The sequence below is a fragment of the Syngnathus typhle genome, linkage group LG12 (assembly GCF_033458585.1).
Source record: "Syngnathus typhle isolate RoL2023-S1 ecotype Sweden linkage group LG12, RoL_Styp_1.0, whole genome shotgun sequence".
Taxonomy (NCBI): domain Eukaryota; kingdom Metazoa; phylum Chordata; class Actinopteri; order Syngnathiformes; family Syngnathidae; genus Syngnathus; species Syngnathus typhle.
Genome location: NC_083749.1, coordinates 7,097,933 through 7,122,923, shown reverse-complemented (window position 1 = coordinate 7,122,923; position 24,991 = coordinate 7,097,933). Strand labels below are relative to the sequence as shown.

At 39.3% G+C, this 24,991-nt stretch overlaps 1 protein-coding gene and 1 long non-coding RNA gene across 2 annotated transcripts in view; one reads left to right on the top strand and one right to left on the bottom strand.

The window, feature by feature from the left end:
- brinp1 (bone morphogenetic protein/retinoic acid inducible neural-specific 1) overlaps positions 1-14,801 on the bottom strand; it is a 79,777-nt gene extending 64,976 nt beyond the window's left edge. Inside the window, exon 1 of the mRNA XM_061294082.1 lies at positions 14,434-14,801. The gene's annotated coding sequence lies outside the window, so the exon portion shown is untranslated. The remainder of the gene's footprint in view (positions 1-14,433) is intronic.
- On the top strand, positions 4,461-21,791 carry LOC133163827 (uncharacterized). Its single transcript, XR_009716451.1, has 4 exons — positions 4,461-4,572; positions 9,836-9,870; positions 17,063-17,267; positions 20,410-21,791. It is a non-coding gene; the product is annotated as an uncharacterized LOC133163827 (long non-coding RNA).
- Positions 21,792-24,991: the final 3,200 nt, after the last annotated feature.

Here is a 24,991-nt window from a genome sequence, read left to right as displayed (position 1 = left end):
AAAGCGAGGAACGTCTCCGTCATAAACCAAACTAATTAATAAGATTTCAGAGACAGCATGAGATCAGTCGCTATGGATGCGCCGAGCCTGCATGTTTTTTCACTGTTATGCAGATAAATTGGCCACCAGAATGGCCGTAAAATACAGCATGGAATAAAGAGAAAAAAAAAAACTAATTCATTTGCTCCGTGAGGGAACTGGCAACGAGGGAAATAAAAACATTGCCAGCCTTTAATTATTTTTGTTCCTCAAGTCTACTACTTAAAAAAAACGGAGCTTGTGAATGAAAGACACTCAACATTATTATTTGGAGCTGACAATCAGAAATGAAGATCCTAGTTTGCAGTGACTGTGAAGTTTATAGAGTGACTATGGATTTTAAAGAGCACCATGAGAGCTCATACAGCGACTGGACTATGGCCCCTATAGTGCAGCTATAGAACTTCAACAACAACTATGGAGTTTGTAAGTCTTTTATTGACCATACACCTCATGGGCTATGGAGATTAAATGGCAGAATGGAGTTTACGGAATATATTTTATATTGACAATGGCAATTAGAGAGTGCATACAGGGATGATGCACTACATCCATCCAGCATCTATTGTCTATTTATTTTATAAACCAACCAAGATTCAATTCATAAGACTATCAACGCTAGACGACAAGAGGCACATGGCGCGACAATGGAGCTTTTGCTTACAACAAAGGGGCTTGAACTGGAGCGATGGAGTTTGTGCAGCTCGTACACAACAATGTCTACAGGGCTTGTATAGAAAAAGATCTGGAACATTCCTCCTGTGGTTCGAGGTTTGAGCGATTTGTCACCAAATTTGTCCGTGCTGCTGCTTCACGCGACCGTGGCTGCCTCACAGATGAAGATTGATCATTTGTCAAGTCACAAATTGGCTTTCAAGTGCTTCCTCTAATTACCCTGTGGTTTTATTGATGAGAAACCGCTGACTGTTTTCCTTGGATTTACCTCAGTAGGCACAAGGTTGTTGTTTTTTTTTAGTTTAAATACGTCTTCTCTCGCCAAAAAGACATTAAGGGAAGGGACATTCAAGCGAGCCACCCTGACAGATTGCACTCATCTGTTCTGCTGGAATAATATATGACGAGAACGTACGCGAGCAGATTCCCTTCCCTTAGTGGCGTCCCATAATGCACCGAGAAGAGCTCCCGACACGATTCCAAGCAGCTCAGAGGATGTCGATGACAGGTGCTCGCTGTGTTGCTCCGTCGTGCTCGCGCATGTAAATGTCAAGCGACGCTATCTAATGTAAGCTAGCCCACTGACCCAAAAGGAGTCCATTGTGGGGGCGCGTGAACACAGAGATGTTATCTGACAGTGAGAGCATTACAATACACTGACAAAAGTGGACATAAAAAAAAAACTAAAGAAAAATAACAAACTGGTGAATACAGTACCGTATTTCCTGGACTATAAGGCGCACCGGACTATAAGGCGCACCTTCAATGAATGGCCCATTTTAAAACGTTGTCCTTATATAAGGCGCACCGGACTATAAGGCGCACTATTAATGCATCATGTCAGATTTTTAATCCAAATCAAATCATTCTCAATTTTATCTTTTTTATTTCAACTTCAGACGCAACAAATTACGTTATAATCATAAAATAATTATTCATAGTCTTTTTGATCCATGATTCATTGTCTTCAGCGGGCCACTTATGATTGATCTCAAGACACAATGCTTCGGGCCAGTTTAAATTTAGGAATTTGGTCCATATATAAGGCGCACCGGACTATATGGCGCACTGTCGGCTTTTGAGAAAATTTTAGGTTTTTAGGTGTGCCTCACAGTCCGGAAAATACGGTATATTACTTCACTTACAGTGCGGTATATCAAATTTCATCAAATAAATATACTTTATTCACGATGGGTCAAGACAGCAGTTCAGAACTTTCAGAAAGGGACTATTCAACTATTTATCTGGATCTCTGGATTTATCTGGACCTCCTGCATGTATGAATGGGTCGCCGTAGGGACTCAGTTCACCTCAGCACCCATTAACACTTTCCAATTGTTATTACCTGACGAATTAGACAGCGTTTCCAGGGTATCTCCCCACTGCGACTGATCTGTCACCTTTCGTTCATGTCATAATGAATTCATGTCTCACTGCGGGTGTCGCCTCGTTGCTTGTGATCAAAGCGTTGCGAGGCGACTGTGAAGATTGCAGTTGAAGTGAGGAAAGATGTACGCAAAAAAAAAAAAAAGAGTAACATCTTATCAGGCTGAGGCCATGTTTTGCTCGTCCTATTCCGGTAATGGAGAGCGAGGGAATAAATACGAGTCGTTTTCCCATTCCTGTGGTTTTATCGGAAGATGACGCTTGAGCGGAATCATGTCGTTGCCCCCTCCGGCTCCCGCTTTTACCGACAGATGTTCATATATCACAAGGAAATATACGTAATGAAAAAATGGAGAAGAAAATGAAGAACAGCTGCTGCCTTCTCAAGGGATGCGACCGGCCACATAATGCGCAGAGAGGTTTTTGTACAGCTGCAGCAGGTTTATTTTTGCACTTCCTCTGATGAGGTGCCATCCCTGAATCTAGCGACCTCATTTCTTCCCAATTTGCTGTTTACTTTCCAATTCACCCGCCTGACGAAATACTAATGAGCAGACTTGGGGGCTGACGGTTTCTTGGGCGGGCAGAGTAAATCAAGTGTTAAGCCGGTGTCCTGCCGCCTCCGACTCTTCCTACATTCAAAGTCATACATTTTGTGGAAATAAGGGGGAATCAGAAGAACAAGCGAAGAGACTCACAGGGTTCCATAAAATGGCTAAATCGTCCGAGACGCCCAGCAGATGGTTTTTCCGAGTGACTTCCATCTCGATTCCTTTCAGATTAAGAATTGCAGAGCGAAAGGGGCCCACATTACCAGTGCCTTGTGTCACCAATATCAATATTGTAAAGGCTCCTTTGTATCTTGCTGAGCTCAATCACAACCACAGAAGGTACCAGCCTATCTTCTGCCAACCAGCATTTAGAAGCCAACTTTGGAATCACACAGATGTGCTTTGTCAGCTCTGCTAAATAACGTGACATCATGGCACCGACCAATGACTTCGCTCAGAAGAAGAAGGACAACTATCCAGAAAAATAGAGGACATCCAACATTTGTTGCCTTCTTTTTAGAGCTGCCAATTTATCAACATTGTAAACATTCCATTAGACTAAACAACCAGAATCATATTCTCTGGGCCAAGTTTGTTAAACACACAAATAATTAGTTGGCGGGAGTGGTCTTTCTTAGTCTTTCTTATTAAGAAAAGGGGATTCCAGTCAGTAAACAAATGGTTGCATGCTTCAAGCAGACCAGGAGAATCACATCTATGGTTTTAACATCTCCAGTACACTTGAATATTGTAATAGTCTTTTAATTGGACTCCCTCGAAAGATTATCAAACAGCTGCAGCTCATTCAGGATGGTTGCATCAAATATGTATTATCAAAATTACAGATAACGATAACCAAACAAAAACTAGAAAAACTACTGTAAATATGCTGTCTAAAAACAAGACATTTAAATGATATGACGTTTGAATTGATCTTTCAGCCCACCCTGACAACGGCGGACTTCATTTAAACGCTCTGAATAAATAGGAGGAAGGAGCTGACTCGTAATGAGAGTGCCGCGGCGGCCTAATTATAAATACAGGTCATGTTTTTCTTTCTCACGATTTTTCGATGAAATGGCCCTGAGCAGTGAATGGAACAGAATTACAAACCGAAATTGTCTGTCAGGACATTCGGCGAGTCACACTGAAGGCTGCTAACCTTGTGAAGCAAGCACATACTGGAGCGAGAACGCCGCAATAATAGCTTGTCTTGCTAGGCTTCAAACTCAAGGTGGGTAGAGAAGCCAAGAATTGCAACATTTGAATATTAAAGTAAAGTACAACTTAAAACTTTCCCTAGGGGCAATTAAGGTTTTGCAACGGAACAGCTTTACATTTGTTTCCAATGTAAACATTTGAGATTTGAACAGCTTGGAAGTCAACCAACCTGACAAATTGAATTAATTTAAGACTTCCACAAAATTTGCTTCTTTCATTATTTTATTCTTCATACTGAATACAAAAATAATAAAATATAAAAATGACTAATAATTCACACTCTTTTAAAAATAAATGCAAATTAAATTGAATTCGAAATTTGGCCTTCGTTTCATTTTTTTCTTAACAGCAAATAGAAAGTTAACTGAAGCACAGCACTAACATTTCCAAACCGCGGCTCACTGTAAGTAGTTTACTTCTCGACTTGTCTGCAAATGGATGTGATTGACGGAACGCAACCTTTTTGCGAGCTGCTTCCATTGTTTTGTTCCCAGATGGCAACGCAAACAACCCATCTGGCGCGTCACTCTCCGTGAGCCCTGCAAATGTGTACTCCATTGAGTCGTTGAGGAGTTGCACAATGCACGTCCATCTTGATTGCGTAAATCCGCATACCACAGAGAAATCTCTTATTTCTGCTTCCTGTTTCACCTGTTCTTCCCTGCAGTTATCCTTGGCAAGAAACGCGTTCTTGATACAGGTTAGAGCCGCCATTCCGAGTGTTAAGATTGGAAATAGAGTGCTCTTGACCTCCTGCCTTTGAAATTCTCCCACCGCCACCGTAACTCCCTCGAGCTGTCTTTTTTTTTCAGGCTCAGAGGCTTTTGCCACAGGGCTCGCGGTTCCAATTCTCATCTCCTTTCTTTTCAAGAAGGAAGGCAAAGACAACCTCGCAATGGGCAACAATGTGATTTCTCGAAATTTTTCATACTCGCCGAAATGTATGACTGAAGGCCGATTGTAGGTCTGTGACAAACTTGCAATTCTGTTCTAGTGCTTTTTAAAAGAAGTGTTATTTATATTTAAGCTTCTTAAAGTAAAGTGGGAAAAAACTCAAGTCCTTATCATTCTGCTGCCAAATTACGTAGCTCACTGGACGTGTCAGCAGAATATAAATAAAGTATTTTGAGGGGGTCCTTAGCTTAGAAGTGGGTTGTGCTCCCATATTGTAAACTTGTATTTTGGAGTACTGAAACAAATCATCTAAGTTGGTTCTTCCAAAACAATCTGCTGAGTTACAATACAAGGCACAATTGATTCCGCAAACTCTGGTGAAAATAAGGAAACAGGAAAGGCAATGTCCACATTGTCAAAACTTAAATATTTGGTTGAATTGCCCAACTTAAATTATTTTCCAAGTTTGTTACATTAAATTTTGAGTCGACTACTTTTTCTTAATGTACAGTTTTTGTAACCTGAATTTGTCCAGGAGTCAGGCTGGTATTTTAGCACTAATAAGTGAAGTTACAATTGTTTTGTTATAATTGATGTATTCTTAAGTACGAGTACTCGAAATATTTAAATGACAATTTTTACAAATTCACATATTTTTCTGCTGTCGGATTTAAAAAAAAAAAAAAAAAAAAAATCACATGATTATAAATACACAGTCATTTCAGTACAAGATCAAGCATTTCAAGAAGCAAGATTTGCATGTAATCTGGTCAGCTCTGAGCATTCCTGTTTTTCTGCAAGCCTAGTCGCGACTGGATTTATTTTTAGCCCTAGCATGATCAAGATTGTTGTTCAGCAAACTGTGCTTTTTTTTTTCTGCTAACGACTGCACGAAAGTGCTGTGTTGCCTTTTCTGCGCCCTACATGGGAGACGTTGCGGCATGCTGAGTGTGCACGTTGCGAGAACACGATACAGTGCCGCTAAGCTTCACCTGGGCCGTTTTCTCTCTGTCATTACCACTAACAACAGTACCTCCATCAGCACAGGCTGCACTCACAGCATCTGTGGGAATATAATGCTCATCAGCTCCTCGTGGACTTGTGTCAATGTACAGCGGCCGCCCTCTAAGAATTGATTGTTTGGAATCCGCACTGTAAATGCACAGTTTGTGTGCATCCACATACGATCGGCCAAGTCGAAGAGATGAGACTAACTAACTAACACTGATTCCAATAGCAAAATAAACTGAAACTGTCAAAACAATAAAAAAGGAGTGTTAATCTACTAAAACTGCACGTGAGAGAAAGTGTTGATTAGTTTAGAGCTAGCCAAAAAGGAAAATTATAGACAAATGCGGCAAAAGGCTACATACGTATATAAATACATAAAAGGATAAACATGGACATGGCTAAAAACTTTTTTTAAATACATTTTTGCGGCCTAAACATTGTCGTTCTCGTGCTACGGTGCTGCTGTTTCGGTGAGCAACAGAGTTCAAATTAGATTTTTCAATTTTGCCATTTATGTGTTACAGTATGTAAAATAGTTCAAATATTTCTGTATAGCATTGTGGAAAGTCTATTTCAGCACAGAAAAAAAAATAACAGAAGCAGCGACAATAAAAGGCCCAATGTCGATTGAATCATTGGAAAAATGATTTGAATCCATACTCATGAATAGCTAATTAAATGTTAGTGTCTACATTTTCAAGTACACATCGTTACTATGTCAGCAATCAGACTGAAAACTGAAAGAAATACAAACCTTTTCTATCATCTGCTTGAGAAACGCTCACTGTGCAGGATAGGAGTGGTAAAATGACATTTTTTTCCAAAAATGGGTTGATTTGGGTTTCTTTATTCTGAGTTCTAAGGGAACTGTTTGTCTCCTCTTTTTCCCAAAGAACAAAAATATATAAGATGATTGAAACAGCTCCACTTGAGTTATATGCTAAAATTAGAAAAAGCAGACTGGCAGGGTGTGCTAAAGGTTTTGTTCATATTCAACAACTTATTGTGTGTTTGTGTGTGTGTGGGGGGGGGGGGGGGATGTCAAAGCACTGAAGCTTCTTGCCTGGTGGAAATCAAAAGAGATATTGCAACACACACTCCAGTATTGGCTTTATTGCCATCGGATGATTTGCGATGCGCAAACATCCCAAAAGCAAAACAATTCATTCTTTTCCTGAATGTGTTTTATAATTGTTCAAAGACAGCCCATGGGGTGAAAAATAAAAGCCTCGCAATTTCACATCAGGCAAAATATTGCATGTTTCTCCAAAAGGCAGAAGCACTTTTGGAGCAATATTGAACATTATTACCAGGATATTACACTTTATTTCAAGTTAGAGTTTGAATATTATGCCCAAAGGCAATGAAAGCTGGCACAACATAACCTGATGTTATTTAATACTACTCAGGGAAATTTAAGTATGAAAAAATAATGTTAGTCTATTGAAATACAGATTGAGGCATGTTATACTTACGGTACATAATGAAAGAACTTCAGAACTGACGGCACAAGGACTTCATTAAGAGCTGATCACTTTGCACTATAAAGAAAAAATGGAATGTCGATCTAAGCGAAAGAATGATATGTTCAAGTGACGACTCTCAGAAAACGAATGAGCCTTTACGTTTCCTAAGTGCTCAGAAAAATGTGACTTTTACAATAATACACAACTAAGTAGGAACATAACGTGTACGAAGAACACCACTTTTTTATTCTTCTGTTCACCTGTTATGGTAGGTGCTGCTTTTTTGGTTAGCAACATTTTTCACATGAACTCAGCAGTTAATTTTTTGAGGTCCAAAATGTTTTTTTTTTCTGAGGGGTAAAGGGAAGCGTCAATTTATGATTTATTTTTGTCCAGCTGTTCATGGCCCGCCGTTGGGATTTTAGAGGTCCCATATGTTCCCCTTAAAAATCATTGCACAAAGCCAGTGGGGCTTTTGAAGTCATATAATTGCACTCAACTTTTATCCTGTGTCAAATTCCATTCCTCCTTCGGGCTCTAACTTCCCCCAACACTCTCCATCTCTGTCACCCCAATTTCCCCTGAAATACAATTCAAACACTTCAGACTCGTAATAGGTGTGCTACATGATGACCATGTGTCAAGATTAAAGAATGGCTACTCCCCATCCTGACGGGAGAAAATAGCATTCCTATAATTACTGATAAAACCGGCGCACTTCCTGCTTCCTCCCTGTTCGCCTGGCCTTCGTGTCAATGTGCAAGGCTGAGTGATTTAAGCTGAAAATGGCCCTGCTTCCTTGCCACTGCTGATATTGCAGTTTAGTTGAGGGAATTCAGAGCCAATTGACCAGTTTTTATTCACCTTCCAATTGCCGTCTCCTTTGAAGTGAGACCACGCCGTACGCGAGCCGGGCTGCCTCTTACCGAGAGGAGCTCGCTCTGCAACAAATCTCGTTGATAGTACACGTCTCTGAACATTCAGTACAGCTTCCGTCTCGACATTCTGACTGGCTGCACAACAAAGCACAGTGGCTCTTTTTTCTTTCTCTCTCTCTCTCTCTATCTTTATGCGGAGTGCCACGAGCGTGCCATGCTTTGCCAAGACCGAACTGCTGCGATTGTTTTTTCTTTAGTAGCCTCAACAACCCAGGTTGGAAAGCTGCGCATCCTAAATTAGAATGAGCAATTTAGAAAATATGAACGAACGAACGAACAAACGAACTAATGAATGAATGAATGAATGAATTGGGTTAGATGGGAGGGATGATGCCTAATTTGGTTGTACTTGCTATTCACTATGAGTGAGTATTTGACCAAAGATCCTTCGTTGATTAAAATGTTTAAATTAATTGCTATCACTGGTCAACAATTTCTTGCAACATTTTATAATCAGCAATGGAAGTAAAGCTTTGCAGCTTTGCTTCAGCGAGCCTCAAAAGTTTGAGAAGTAACTAGGGTAGACCATCCAGCTGGCCTCCATTGTTCTAGGAAGTGGTTTTGCAGTGTATCATTGTGCTTTTAGTTATTCATAAATTCACTTATTTGCATTTTCTCTGTAGACCCGAGCCTAAATTATTTGCGGTTTTACTCCTTCTGTAGTACCCTAAGATGACACAAAATCTCAATGTCTGTCAAAATAGCTCAAGCTAACAATCGACCAAAGTCTTTTCACACATTTTTAAAACGGCATACACTTGCAGTTCGGGTGCCTGTTTTCCAAATTAAAATATAAGCCATTTATTCTAAGGCTGATGTGAGTTGAATCTGAAATTATAAAAAGTTTTTTTTGGGGGGGCGGTCATATTTATAACTACAAATGAGACTACAGGAATTTATTTTAAAAAATGTGGGGCTAAGTACTGGAATTTTTCTGCCACTCACAGCAGGGCAAATTGCAGGAGGTTATTTTACTATGAAGTGGAACCAAGTACAGCCGACATTAGCATGATAATGTCTACTTCATCTTCCTTGTACTTTGCCGTCTCAACTAGCTGAGCCAACATGGCGGTCCTCTGAGCTTTTGTTGAAACATGTTCATTTATTGAAGAGTTGTTGTTTTTTCCCACTTTCCTAAGAGCCTGTGCAAACGCATGACTCTGCATTTTTCCTGTTATGGTGGCTATTTTTAAATGGTAAATGGGCTCTACTTATATAATGCTATAGCGTTTTTGTACCTTTGCAACTCAAAGCAATTCGTACTGCATCCTCATACCAGCAAGTGGGAGTTCAGTGTCTTGCTCAAGTACACGTCGACATTGTCACAATGGCTGGGGATCAAACCCCCACTGCATTGAAGAATGGACCTTCGAAAAATCCGACTGGGAATGGTAGCGGCCATCTCAAAACATATTCCCACTGTCACACTCTAACCTTGGCGCAGAGAATGATCACGGAGAGAAAAAGGAATTCAGCAGGGAGCCGTTTTAAATTAAGAGACTTCAAAATATTTTTATAATCTTGCATAAAATCCGAAACCTGTCTCATAGATTTTCCCAAACCACATTTATAATTCATTGCATTGGGCGTTTGCTCCATCTCCAGCCTCAAGTTCTATAACTAAAATATTCAACTCCATTTCCTTTTTTCGCAGAAACCATGCTGACAGCTGACCTCACCCTCGCTCCTGTAAGTAAACCAACTTTTATGATTCACTTTTAAATTATGCAGATGGAAAGCATATTGCTCGTCTTCCTGAGGGTTGTGTCTGAGATGGAGTCTACCCCAGCTGACTAGGAACAAGAGGCGGGGTACACCCTAGACATATTTCCAGCATAAACAAACATTCACACTTACACCTATTGGCAATTTACAGTTTTTAGAGAGTGTGAGGAAGGCTCAACTTGCACACAAGGCTGTAGATGAGAGTCCAATCTAGGCCCCACCAATGCACTACTTTTACAATATGTTACCTTAGAACCTTCAAAACGTATCTTGTGACATTGTTTTTCTCAAAATAATCATTCACGTCTGAGCAGTTATTTGTCGCTATCGCTGAGATTAATATGTGCAATATGTCCAAACATTGGGTCCCATTCTTGTCTTATTAGATTTGTCTCACATTATTCTTTTAATATTATTATTATATCATATTATATTATATTCTTATTTTATTGGCAAGTTGTATTTGACGCTTGAGGCATATTTTTGGTTGAACTCCAAATAGTACCACTTTGAGAAGTTTTTTTTTATATTAAAGCAAATTCCCACAATAATGGAACAATGTTGTTGCTTTCAGCTCTTTATTTTATTTGTTTTTATATAGGAAAATCAAATTTGAATGTTTTGGTCACCATGACATTTATTTCACAAGTTTAATTATGGTAATCGCATTGTTATAGCAGCAAGAATAAATCGACAATTTAATACTTATTTTTTTAGATTTTCATAACATTCTTCACCCTGAGGCGAGTCTTGTTTGAATGTAATAAGGCCACAACCTTCGGGTAATGTTTGCCTTCCAAACATAAGCCTTTTAATTTACATCCAAAATAATAGATCCAAAAGAGTCGAGACAGGGTTGTCATGGTACTTATTCTTAAATAAGCAGATTTACACCTCATGATAAAGTACGAAATTAAGGTAGAGCTGTGTGCCAAGTGGGGACGGTATTACCATAGCAACAAGCCAGGAAGTAACATGGGCTGACCACAAATGCGTATTAATTGCTATCAAATCAATGTTTCCGACAGGTTGGATGTGACAGGATGTGGTTAGTGAGCTCGAAAGATCTCATCCACATGTTGCTAATGGAAACTGCTGACATAAGTGACAGCTTTTATTATGGCAGATTTTTAACCACGGCCTCTCTCAACATGCGCCGAGTAATTGACAAACACTCGTGTTACGTGATCGGGGGCGCCCAACTGCATTCAATTCTACGAAAAGTAAGTGATACTGCAATTCACGCTACAGTCGATAGTCAGAGAGCTGACTTGGTTACGGACACTACCTCTCTCGTCGCCTACAAACATCAGCGCCTCTTCAGGCTGACAATAAATCCTCTCCCGTTCTCATTTCTGTCTCCCAAGTGGTTGTTTTGGGCTCACCTGTGCACAAGCTGTGAGAGATAATGATTTATCCGCGGCACACAAAAAGACGTTTTGGTTCTCCGCCTCTGGAAATGTCGTTTTAATTCAACCGTATAGTGTTTTTTACCTGGAAGGAGTTATGAGAGATAATGTGAAATGCAGAATTTAATACAGATACTTAAAGCTGCGAGGAATATGAAATATGAAAATCAGAATCCTTATCTTGAAGTGAAGTAGCATATCATCGCTGTAATTTATAGAATTCATTTCAAGCTCGCCCATAAATTAAAGAATTAAAATAACCACAAACCTCTCTAGAAATGTTTCATTAAAGGGGAAAAAAAAGATTAAAAGCCTCACAAAAGCAAGATTAATGGCATTATTTTTACATTCCTAATTAATTGGCAACTGAGTTGCAACTGAATCAGCCACATAATCAAGGCCAAATTACAATCTCTAGTCTTTCTGCATTTGAAATTGTATAGGCCAGAGCCAATTAATATGTAAAAAGATCCAAAATCTTGCAATCTATACCAAGTGAACGCAGCAGCCCATTAGGCTTTGGCCATATTTAGTTCAGCTGGATAACAATCCAGACCAGGAAGGTTTTACATTTTGCATTAATCGAATCAGCACAATCATTGATTTTGATTGCTTGGCTAGTTGTGCACAATTCAAAATGCATTGAGAAAAACAACAGCATTTGAATTGACGTCCAGTGTACAAGATCTTACGTAACAAAGTGCAACTATTCCGATTGCACTATTCCTAGTGGGACCATATGTGACTCTTCAGAGGAGCAATTGAGCAGTCTGGAAGCCTCAAAAATTCATAAAAATAAAACTTCTCTATTGTGATAATTTCCTGTGCCTGCCCGGGCTCCCAAAAGGCTCAGTCGGCACAGACTTCAGTTTTCAAACAGCCTTTTTACTTGAATGGTGCGCACAGCTGCAATTAAGTACCAGACTGAGAGTCTTTGTGGCTTAAAAGTATTCATATGCAGGCAAAATTTTGAGTTCAAGTACGTTCTTTATGTGTGAAACGTATATTAGTTCTATTTATCCTGATAGGCATAGATTCGTCACTGGTTTTTGTGCGTCCATTCATGATAGACATGCCTACAAAATCTCATGTTGCATAGTGAAAGTGAGTTCTTGGTAAAAGTGGTAAAAATAGAAAATTATTCTTTCTTTACACCAATCATGACCTTTGTTCTACTCACAACGAATATGCGACAGCCTTGCTATTCATTAAAAATGAAAATAGCTATTATTTTTGTTGATTCTGTCAAAACAAAGCATTTTGGAAGCCGCTCCCCCCCCCCCCCCCCATCATTTTCCACAGATAAAACAGATAAAAGATAAAACATTAGGCCGGGGTGTGAGTAATTCCAGTCTTAACTGGAGGTGACATGGCTTCAATGACTCAGCAGCTTTTTTTTTTTCTTTAAGTTGTTGCATGACATTATGTGACCCAGATATTTTGTCTGATATTTTTCTCAGAAGATACAGGCAGCTTTATGGTCCAGTGCAACTGTAAACAATTAGATTTTTATCACTGTCCATCACCTAGAGGAAATATTAAGGTCAGAGCAGTTCAGTGCAAATGTTTTCTTGTAATGTTTTATTTTGTGTTAAAATTGGTGCAAGAATTGGCATGTGCAGCATCTTTTGTGAGCAAGAGAAAATGAATTAAATTTAGGGGATCTGGAAACAATGCCCCAAATTTCCAAAGAAATTTACTTACATTTACTCGACAGAACATGGTTACATGCTGAAATCACAGAATTTGAACATTTTAAGTTAAAAAATGTCTGTGGACAATTTTGCGATTCTTGAAAAAGTTTTAATAATTAATTAGTTATGAATTTGTCAATTAATTTTGATACCCAACTATTTTGGGTGAATTAAGGGCTTGTACTTCGAAGAACTCTGACAAAGTGTCAACATTTGATTACCGTTTTGTGGTTTTGTCAGGATAAAGCAGGCACAAGGGATCGTTCAATGCTGCCAGCTTTAGTCATACTTAGTTTTAAGCCTGAATTCACACCCTTCTGCAAAATCACCACTGACCAGTGCTGACAACATGACTTGAAAGAAACCATCCACACTGGGTCATCTAAAAGCCAAAACGCAAATACAGCTCAACGCTAATGTTGGCATTTTCTGTGACGGTGGGATTCTTGCGAACACGATTACGGCGGATTGGAAATGAAAAGGCCACGAAATCAAATGAGGCATTGCAACTATAAGGCAGCGGGTTTTTTTTTATCTGGAGGGAGACCAAACTATAATCACAGAATGTATTTACTCTGCTGTAAATATAATGCCGTCTCATCACGATGGGAAAAAACAGAGTGGGGTGGATGTGGGGCGGGCGGGTACTCGAGTCTGCAATCGCTCCAGGGACCCATTTTTCCCCAACAGAAGCCGATTCTGTGGAGTTGATATCGGAGGATCATTAGCAGCCATCTCGCCTTGGGCCAGGAGCGTGACACCTTTAGTGGAAAAGAGCATGAGCTCCCCTCGCAGTGTGCTGGTGGAACAGCACAATCAATGTAAACTTTTAGGTCAAACAACTTTGTAGTGGCATGCCAGGTTTTACTTCAGCAAGGGATTTTTAATAATATTAAAAATAATGCCTGGAAAATGCATTTTTCTTTTATGGTTTTAGATTGATCCGATTGAAGTATTTCTTTGAATGGGAAAATCATCCTAACTTTAACCCTCATCCTGAACTCAGAGTGTGTGTATTGATCATAGACGTCTTTGGTCTGTTTTGCGTGCACAGTGAGACGTTTCAAAACTTGCTCGCATGATTCTAAACATAAGAACATGCACACGCCACTGAGTACTAATTAGACTCTCTTGCTCACACATATAGTATGTAAATAAACACATAAGCAACCAGCTTGGCTTTCAGCCTATTTCTAACATGATATGCATGGTTTACAGGAAGCAAGCCTTTTTTCATATCCAATAACACAGATGCGACACACGCGTGCGGAATGAAAAATCTCTCCTGGAAACACAGATACACTCAAGTTATTTGCTTTTTCTTTTTTTTTTTTTTAAAAAACAAAATCAGCGCTCACTGCACTCCACAATAACCATGCTGACCACGCACAGATGCATACAAAGAGCTCACACGCAGCACTCACCTAAATCAGATGCTCCCCTCCGAGTCTCGGCCCCCCTGTGTGACTTGCGCGGACAACAACTTCTGCTGGAGCATCCGGTGCTCGGTCACGGCGATGCTTCTGCTGCTGCTGATGCTGGATTGCGGCTAATTGGGCAATCCTGGCAATCCTTTTCATGCTCGGGGGGGAGAGGGGGGGGGGGGGGAAATCCAGGGCTTGGTCGCTATAGTGCACACAGAATGACAAGAAGAAAAAAGTCCGTCAGGAAGGAGCTCTCTCTGTGTATGTGTGTGTGTGAGTGTGTTACTCGCTGGGTCTATATCGTTCCTGTGGCTTCCTGTCACACAGCGGCGGGCTTTGCGGTTGGAGAAGGTGTGTATGCGTGTGATGTGGAGGGTGGGAGGGAGAGGAGGCTGGGATGCTCAGACTGTAGGCGAGGAAAAAGGGGGAGGTCCATGCAGACGGTAAAAGAGGTGGGGGTGGGGGGGGGGGGGGGTGCGGACCGGATGAGGTAACCAAGGGGAGGGGTGGGTGCTTAGGGTGGATGAGGACAAGAACCTTTCGGTATATGGTTGGGAATGTTGTTTCAACAATTCAAGTTGAAAATAAAACAAAATATTAACCGCACATCCATGAGTTGGAAAGAACATCTACATCTCTATTCAGTCTTCTTTTTAGTCAAACAGCACCAACAGATTGCCTCAAAATGCCAGCCAAACAAGATCAAAAATCAAAGGACAAACAACCTAACTAGCTAGCATACCAAAAACAAAAAAGCTGATAGTCCGTTACTCCCTCTCGATAGCAAGTTTAAAAGGATGGACTCAGTTGCTGGACACCATTCGTACAATTTAATTGTCTGAAAACAATTCCCGCTGGGTTGACCAATTTTCAGTCAAATTCCAAAACCGCCATTTATATTTTCACTCATCACTGACAGATGGATAGACTCAAATGCGTAACAGACGAAAAAAAGTTCCTTGTTCTCAAAAAGTTGGTGCAGGTCCATCTGAAAATTAAGTCAAAACATTTACTTTTCAAACTGTCCGTGTGTGTCCATGCTACAATAGATGACACACATCTGGATTCCCTTCTTGCTTGCTGAAGTCCACATTAAACTACATTCTCTTATACATTTTAAATTCAAGTTAGTTTTTTTTGGTCCAACTCACGTTGTAAAGATCACTAATTAGAGATCCAGAAAGCAGAATGTTGCAGAGGCGGGTAGGAGTCACACACTCCTGTGACACGCGTGGGCTGTGTGGAGCAGCAATGCCAGCGAGAACATCTGAACATGACACGCTTTAACAAGCCACGCACTGAGTACCAAGTCAAGAGGGAGTGGAAATGAAAAGATGGTGGCTGCTGTCCTTGGTGCTGAAGACAACTTTTGAGTGGAGCTGAGTCCACAAGACATAACATTAGGTACACCTGAATGAAGAGCTACGTTATTCTTCCTCGGCTCACATATCTTTTTGAAATCAATTCAGCCATGGGCCAATTCGACATTGTGAAGCTCTATAATGCAGAATCTTACATTTCAAATCCAAAATGGCATCTCTAATGGGTTTGTTAAGCACTGAGTTTGCAAAGGTTTACCTTGACAGAACATTTCTTTCAGCAATCAAATTAGCGTGGAGTTTCTTCTCGTCTTGACAGCAGTTAAAATAAAAATTAATGAGACACTCGAATAACTAGAATTTGCAGCGTTAGATAAAGCTACCCATAACTGACATTGATTTCAAATTTGATCAACTCCAACCCCGCCAGCAGATCAAAACACATTTCAAATACTGTCTGCCGTGAAGGTTTCACAGCATTATGCTGAACGTGCAGAGATGTGAATTTCTCGTCAGTGATTTATGAGCAGAATATTTATCATTAATTAGGTGCGTAATGGTATGCATGCAGCTAGCTCTTAAATCTAGTTTATTAGTCTTCTCCAAAAAAAAAAATCTTGCCTTGACTGTTAAGCTTGAGTGGTCAAAATGTATTTTTCATTGATCGATGCTACAAGTTCACTCGTGAGGGTATTCATTAATTAATTCATAATTCACTGCCAACATTAATATTCATAACGTCATCCATATCTAGGTTTCAACATAAAATAGAATTATGGCGTGTAAATATATGCTGATGTAAGTAATATTTGTTTGACCAAGACAAATAACAAAAAATGTAAAGAATCTCGGGTGCCCACAAAAATTACTTAGATTGTTTATTTGTAATTTTTAAGGCTTTCTCGACAGCATCAATGCTAATAAGGATCATTAATTTTCAGCTTCTTGCAGACGTACTGCTATGTTTTGATTAATAAAATATAGGGCAATATTTCTGAGGTTTATAACGTTGTGGAATTATTTAAAATATTGATTTTATTTTCAACTTTTTTAATTAGAAGCCAGAACTGAAAACTGAAACACTGAAAAGTTTTGTTCTATTTATTATGCACATGCAACATAAAAATATATTGGCATGATTCTCATCTGAGCGGTGTTGTTGTTTGGTGATAATTTTATTCCTCCAACCTAATGGATGAATTTACGGAATATGTGGACAAAGTTTATCGTTAATATGTGTAGATTTGTCATTTTTATATAAAAGACTAATCAGTTTTGCGTTTTTATTTCCTAATTCCACTCCATTGCAGTTCTCTTGGGCAGCTGTCCGTTGTCCAACTCTTTTTATGCACCACGGACCGATTTCACATCAGAATATAATTTGACGGACCATTGAAGCCGTGGCGGAGCGACAGAGATGACCGTCTCGCCAGCGATTCTCCTGTGAAGAGTTCAGCTACTGTCTCACGGCGAATTGATTCTCGTGACTTGACAAAGTTAACAAGGAAAACTCCAGTAAGTAAAGCGCCACATGCTGCTTCACCAAGTCTAAAGATTTATTCTTTACTCAATCACATTTCAGCCTGCTCTGGTAAAGTTTCCTTCTATTTGCATTTCCAAACAAGCAAGCCCTTTGACGAACATCACCCACACACACACACACACACACACACACACACACACGACTATTCAAAGTGGCCGGGACGTTTGCAGTTTGTTGCTATTGTTTAACTTACGCACACACTGCTATGCCAAAAGCCCACAAGTCAAACTGCCTACGTCTTCCTCCACAAAACTACACAGCTAGTAATTTCCATATAAATGCATTCTAAATGTAATTCTATTAGATGTAATAGACTTACAACAGGGCTGAGCAAGCCCGAGTAGTTTTCCATCACTTTTATATCCGGCACTCTGCGACCAAGCGTTAGATTCCTGTGTTTATCCTCCACATTTAAACGGCCAATATTACTTTTAATGACGCCATCTTTAAGGTGACGGATGCAGTCATTTGTGCGAACGTTCCAAAACCTTTGGTAAGTTTATGTTTTAAAATAAAACTGGTGGTTGACTAAGTCTGTTTCAAACTAAATGTAGTTATAGCAACATTGATGTACGAATGAACCATGGCAATATGCTTTGAGAATTATGTATCTAGAGGAAGGTGTTTTATAACATTATAAAGCATGTAGCTGTTTAAAATAATTGATTGATTGATCAATCTTCAGATCCTGTGATGGAAAGTAAAATATGAGCTCGACATAAGCGGTTCAGTCACTGTTGGCGACGTAATTTATGTACGCTGCCCCACAAAGGTCAGCATTTACTTTTAAGCCATTAGTTGACTTGTATTGCATGTATTTATTTTTATCAAATTTTAAAGACAACAAACTTATTGATAGAACTATCTACAGCAGTCTAAGATTTTTAGCTATTTAAAAGTCATTTTTTTTTCAAACCCTTCTATATAAACCTATCTACGTATTAGAATACAGTTTTATTTTTTAGTCATTATTACTGTCATTATACACTTTATTTTTGCCTCATATTTATTTTATAATGATACATTTAGTATTCTTTTCATTGCTCAAGCAAACTTTTAATTTAACAATCCCAAATCGTATGACTAAAATAAGTTAATACTTTTCTGTTTTTCCCTCTCTCCGCTCATATACAATCAATGGTCCACTTGTGCGAGACTGGCATGAGGAAGCTGGCGAGTCCTGTGCAGCATTAAAGCCAATGAGGCTAAATGGACAAATGGTGTCATTACTGAGTCATTAGAGCTCGGAGACAGTGGTGAAACGTGATAATTTGACTTTGCTTATCACCCACGTCGAATATTCCAGGGATCCTGGCATTTCATATCAGTCCATTTCTCATGCATATCCATGTATTGCGCTCATTTGGAGCCAATATTCGATTATACTTCATCATCATTGGATTCGCATTAGAAGGAGTGGCGGCTATGACAACATTCGATATGATTGGGTTTTAATTTCTCCACTGAAAAGGGTTTTGGCGTGAAGAATTCAAAAGCATATAGTTGAGGTTGGAAGTGTGTGTAAACATGTTCATGCCTTCATGAGCCAAACATCCATCATTGCAGCAGGCGCTATCAACACCTGTCAAAGTGTTTACGTGTATGTTGCCACTTGTAAAAGGTTTTCCTGCAGCTCAGGATGGACTATAAGCGACAAGGGAAAGGGTGTCCAAAAATATATATATTTTTTTATCTTTATTGCACTGTAATGGACGGAATTGAATTTAGGAGCTCCATTTCCTCATATAGTGGCCCAGAAAATGAAGGATGAGATTTTACTCAACAAAAGTCAGCATGGTCAATTGTCTAAGGCTTTAGTGATGTGCAGTGCTGTACTTTTAGAATTATGGCCAAAAAATCAAACCTTGGATTCAACAATAATGTATTTAGGAGATTTTAATGAGAGATCTAAAGTGGGACGATATCTGAGCACCTGCAAATGGCATTAAATCTGACTTTCGAGAGCGGTAAAGTAAGTTGGCGGCATGTTTGAGGACACAAATGTTGAAATGACGTTGAGAAGCGACTATATTTCTAAATAATCCAAATTTAAATTAATTAACAGAAGATTGTACTCAAGTAGGCCACAAATAAGTATTTTTGTACTAATGGAAGTATTTTTGTACTAATGTAAAAACATTGCCTTTTGTCTGACTTTTTCTTCAAACTTTAGCCATAACTCATCTTCAAAAATCCAGTTCCCAGCCGACTTTAGTAAGTAGCAACACTTCTCTGCCCAAAGCGGAAAACCACAACATTATTTGACCAATAACCTTCATACAAACTTTAGAGCACACCAAGAAACAAGTCTTTTTTTTTTTTTTTTTTTTTGCCAGTCCATCATGGTTGCCAAGTGTTGTGTGCATAGCACAGTCACATACATCAAATTCCCTCATCATTTCTAGTTAGGTGAATTAACGAGGCATAATACTAATTTACATAACACAAATTTCTAAATACAGCTTTTATGTATTAAGAAACGATAAATATGATGTGGCAACAGGCGTTACGACAAGTGATGTAGGAGCTTCACAATAGGTTTGTTCTCATGTTGTTGTTTTTTTGGACACCCAGCCAGCTGGTCAGGCTGATGTTGAAACGTTCACATCAACAGATTTAGAAGTTGAGCATTCTCTGACGTTGATAGTTTGCTTGCTCTTGTCCAAATCAATTGATGTGTCTTAAATATTGATTTGGTTTCTTTTCAAGTTGGATAAAATCCAAGAAAACCAAAATAAAATACAGCTCACTTTGCCTCATTGTATTCAAAGTGAAATCATTTGACAGAATTCAATAAATTGTTTGGCAGGCTACATCTTCAATGACACAGCTGCAATTTCATTTTTTTTACTATTTTTTTGCAACAAAGTGTTCCATCTTGCATCAATAGCTTCAAGACACGATTGATAGCTGTTTGCAAACACTTTTCAGGATTCTAAACCGTTAATAGATATTTTTCAAATAGGACAAACAAAAAGAAAAAAAAAGTCTTTTTAAGCTTTTGGAGCAAGCTCTTTTTTTGAAGAGACGTTCTTGATGTTTCCCTGAATTTGTGAGTTGGAGTACTCAAACTAAATGACTACTGGATTCATTTGTATTATGTTCTCTTTGCAGGAATAGAACGGTCGTGAACTGAGCGCCCCTGTACCCTACCCTACTGAGAACCACAGGCCTTCAGTACATTAGAAATTTAACAACTGGGACAAAGTGCCGTACAATTTCAGCGGCTGAATCAATCTGTAATGATCACACTTTTACCTTGAGGCAAATCTTTCTCCCAGCTGGCCACAGTAGCATAAAGCCCATCGCTAGATTGACAGGCCCTTAATGGCGGCTCTCCGAGGCTCAGGCCACGAAGGTGTCTCTACCCAGTGTTAATCCATGTTGTCTCGGGAAGCCCGTGACATTGTAACCGGACCTTTTCGCTGCCTCGGCGACGAGGGAGAAGACAGATGTCCAAACAGCCCAAAGGTTCATCACTCACAAGGATTTGTTTGTTGCGCAAGGGTCGAGGAGGGGCGAAGCGCGGATGAGTAAAGATGGCACCCTTCTAGCATCTTTGCTCCTCTAATGAAAAACAAACTCATTCGAAGGGGGCCCAGTGAGTAATGACGGCCAACAGCCAGATCTTGAACTTTTTTTGAAGTATTGCCTTACTTCTGAGGTTGACCCATTGTTTTGTCAATGTCAAGAGTCTTCTCGCATTAAACCTACAAACGGGAATGTTTGCGAAATCTCATCACTGTCTATTGGAAACCCTGCATGTCCAAACGTGGCCAATTTCATATTCACCAAAATTCTAATGAGGAAGAAGCTCTTTTGTAAAGGGATCGATGGACTGAGAGAGACATCTATTTTTCCCCTCCACTGCCTGTCAACCAATCAAGGTACTCTGGTGTGTCTTCCGACCTTTAGGTACCTCACGCCTATCGTGATTACCACAGTAGCAGTGTGCCAAAACAAAGACAAAAAATTATTTAATAAACTGAATGAGCATTTACATAGTGGATGTAAAACAGAATGTGTTTTGCATAGTAACAATCATATTTTAATGAGAAAAATGCTATTTCTCCTACTGTGTGCGGTTCAGTAATCCCATTTGAACATACAGATGCAATTTGCATAGCAATGTGCCAAACACATCAATTAAAAGAGTCAGTTTTATCTTGCGGCCACTTTTAAATTTCCATTGTTATTGTTGTTCTATAACATCTCCCATTCACAAATCTTTTAATTACATCACTTCACAATTTCAGTGCTTATCTAAAAAGGGTTTTTTTATGCAGCGCAGCTCGCACAAAAAAAATATGGGGAAACAAAAATAAACTCCCTATTCTTCATTTCATGTTTGCTCTCACCCTGCATACAATATTTTCCACCTAATTGTCCAATGGCCAGATGCACGCTTCAAGCTAATTTGTAAACGTTTGTCATGAGGGGCAATCACTCATGGTGCTGGTGTTTACCAAAATGACATAACTCATGCTAAATGTATCAGCGGCCTGGCAAAATCCCAGCACAGGCAGGTGTTGAGGGAGGGGGGATATGAGGGGGCGGGGGTCGCACTAACTCGAGATCGGTCTTATAACCGAAGAGCTACAGAGCGGCAGCTGCTATCGACAATCGACTGAAATCGGAGTACTTCCACTAGAGATAACGCGTGCGCTCAATCGTAAACAAGCCGACAAAGGCCACACTTCACAGACGTGATGAATCCCCGCGGATACGACGTTTTGAGGCGGAACGGCACAAACAGCTTATGTTGATCTTTACGTCGTTATCGACGATTATCTGCTCGAGCTACCGTGTATGTTGACCGTGGACCTGCCTGCTGTCAGGAGAGATAAAACTGTGATTATTTCACGTTTAAAAGAATTGGCCACTGAATTAGCTGGGTACTCCATTGTTTTTACAACTATCACCTAATGGCTCACGATAAGGCGCAGGCACACACGCTGACAATCGGGCCGCATTTGAGTGGATGCCGTGATTGTGTGAAACACTCGCCAATTACAAAGCTCACTGAAGCTTTTGCTTTTGTCGAGCACAAATTGAGGAGCAACTGGTAAGGCTGAGTGTTTGTATACCGTGTCTCAAAAGTCATTTACCACGAGCTAAATGAAAAGGAGGAGCACTTTCACCTGCAGCCTGTAGTGTAACTTCTATTTCTTCTCGTGTACCACTCTTTGTTCTTCTCTGCATTGCCTTGTGGCACCATGCTGCCTTGTACAGGTCAGTCTTGGTATATCAAATATCTGTCCAGAAACTTTTATTTAATTCCTGAAAAATGATGTGTGCCAAAATGTAGTGTATCCACAAGATGCGGGATGGACGGTCTTCTAAATACTATCATGGAAGCTGCTGTCGAACTCACACTAAACCCGAGAAGCCTCACGATCAACAACATACCATTGTTTATGTTGTCGGCATACAAGGATAATCTCGGACAATAAACCAAACGATGCTATGCCAATTCAAAAGACAAAAGATATAATCTGGTCACATGGAGCAGCTTGTGTTGATGTATTTCCATCTCAAAATTTCTGTGCAAAATAGTTTATTATTATTATTATTACTGCTACGTCCTTGCTTTCGGAATTAATTTCGTGAGGCAGTCCTACTGGATCACCTGTCTTTATAGAAACACATCTTTAGACCAAGCCTTTCAAAATCCACAAAGGCAAGATCGTAGACTTCTGATTTTTATCAACAAGCTCAGAGTTTAAGGAGAAGGAATACTTTTTTTCTTGTAGCTAAAAAAAATAAAAAATCCCTCCGCATGTGCTGTTGCACCAAGCGCTCTGCATGTGGTTAGCGTATTTCTAATTTCCCATCGGGCACAAAAAGTAGCACAGCGTGAGTGCATGTCATGTAACATCATTGAGCAAAGCACCTATAGTTACAAGTTTAAGAAGCTCCTTGGGAACATATGAAAGCTGGCTGAAACGTAAAAAAGTTTGACTAATAATGTTAGAATGGAATGGCCTCCATCACTGATAATATTGTCAACATCTTTCTTAAAGTTGTGAACTTTCAATGGGCCTAGAGTATATTTGAGATGACAGTAGTAAAACTAAAATAAAGGTCAAATAAAAATATACTGTATGTATGTACACAAAAATGTATTGTGTATTGTGCGGAAGGGGAAAATGCTTTTCTATGATTAAAGAGAGAAAAAAGTTTTATATTCAAGAATAATGTTGGTATATCTATGCTAGGTATCGATAGAAAAGTGCTTGTCTCAGACGGATGCCTCACCTAAGTGGGCGGATTGTGAAATACACTTTAAATAGCTTTTTGTCCAGAGGAAATGCTTCATATAACTCAAAGGACTACACCTTTTTCTCTCTTATTCTTCAGTTTAATTATTAAAAATACCTTTAAGAGGAAGTATATCGTAATACATTACAATGTTTATAATTGAATAATTAAAAAGTAAACAAACTGGACATGAATTTGTGATCCTTGTTGGCTTTAAGGTGCAATTTCTTATGTGAACTCTTTAATTGTCTAATTTTTATTCTCGAGAGTGTTCTCTCCCTATTTTTTTTTTTTTTTCTCGGCTGCACAGAAAATAATCTGCAGATGCAATATTAATAAAGAAAGCTCTCAAAGCAATTATTGAGTAGGAAACCTGTGACAAGGAAACAGCGGCTGAAAACTACAAGATGGCTTCATTACACCGTTTGCTTCAAACTGACTTTTTATTCCTTGTCTCTGCCACTTTTTTAAAAATTATCCACCCTCTTTTATCCCTTTGTGGGATTTTTTTTTTTTTTTAATGAGCGTTCGTAACGTTTGTAATCATTATTTAATTTGTTTTTGTATTTCACTGTGTTCCTGAGCTCTGGGCACTTTGTGAAATATATTCCACTTGTGATACTTTGTTTCTCCGCGCCTTCATGATCGTTTAATCCGTTTGACAATTAATGTCGTTCGTTGAAACCCTGTAAATTTTGTTTGCAGAGCAACCAGGCTTGATAAGTCAACGCTTTAATAAGGATGTGATTTAAATTGTGATATTTTAATTACTTGCTGTTAAAAAAAAGGTCGGGAGATGTGAGAAGGACAGAAGTTGAGTGTTCAGTACAATTTAAATCATGGCCTCAAGTACGGTTTCATTATTTTTTAAAGAGTAAAAGAAACGTTCGAATTTCTTTGCATCAGTGACATTCCTGAGTCCTTAAAGGTGAAAAAAAAAGAGAGTTTCTACCTGAAAAGTGCTTCAAGATGATGTGCTCTCACTTCGATTCATGTTGTTGGCAGTGGAGAGCAATTCAATTACTTTTATTGGTGAGGTTTGATTTCTTCCTCAGTTATGTGAGCTGTTGCCATATTTTGTGTAGCCTGCACGACTGAGTCAGCACACAGCCAAACAATGGGACCTAGAAAATAAAAACATAAAATTGAATGCTCGAGGCCAATCGAAAATAGTTGCAACGTATATTGACCCTAAATCAAACACTTAAGTCATGATTCGAACAAAAGATACGCTGATTCAAAACATGAGGTACACTGAAGAATGCCAAGGAACACAACATTTCCAAAGTCAACAATTTTGGCCCACGGTCAATCAATGAAATTAAATACATCTCTGTCAGCGTGAAACGGCCACAACAGTAAGCCCATTATTAAAATGTTGAAATATTATTTAATTATTTGGTGGCCTGTTGTATTAGAATTATGATAAAACCAA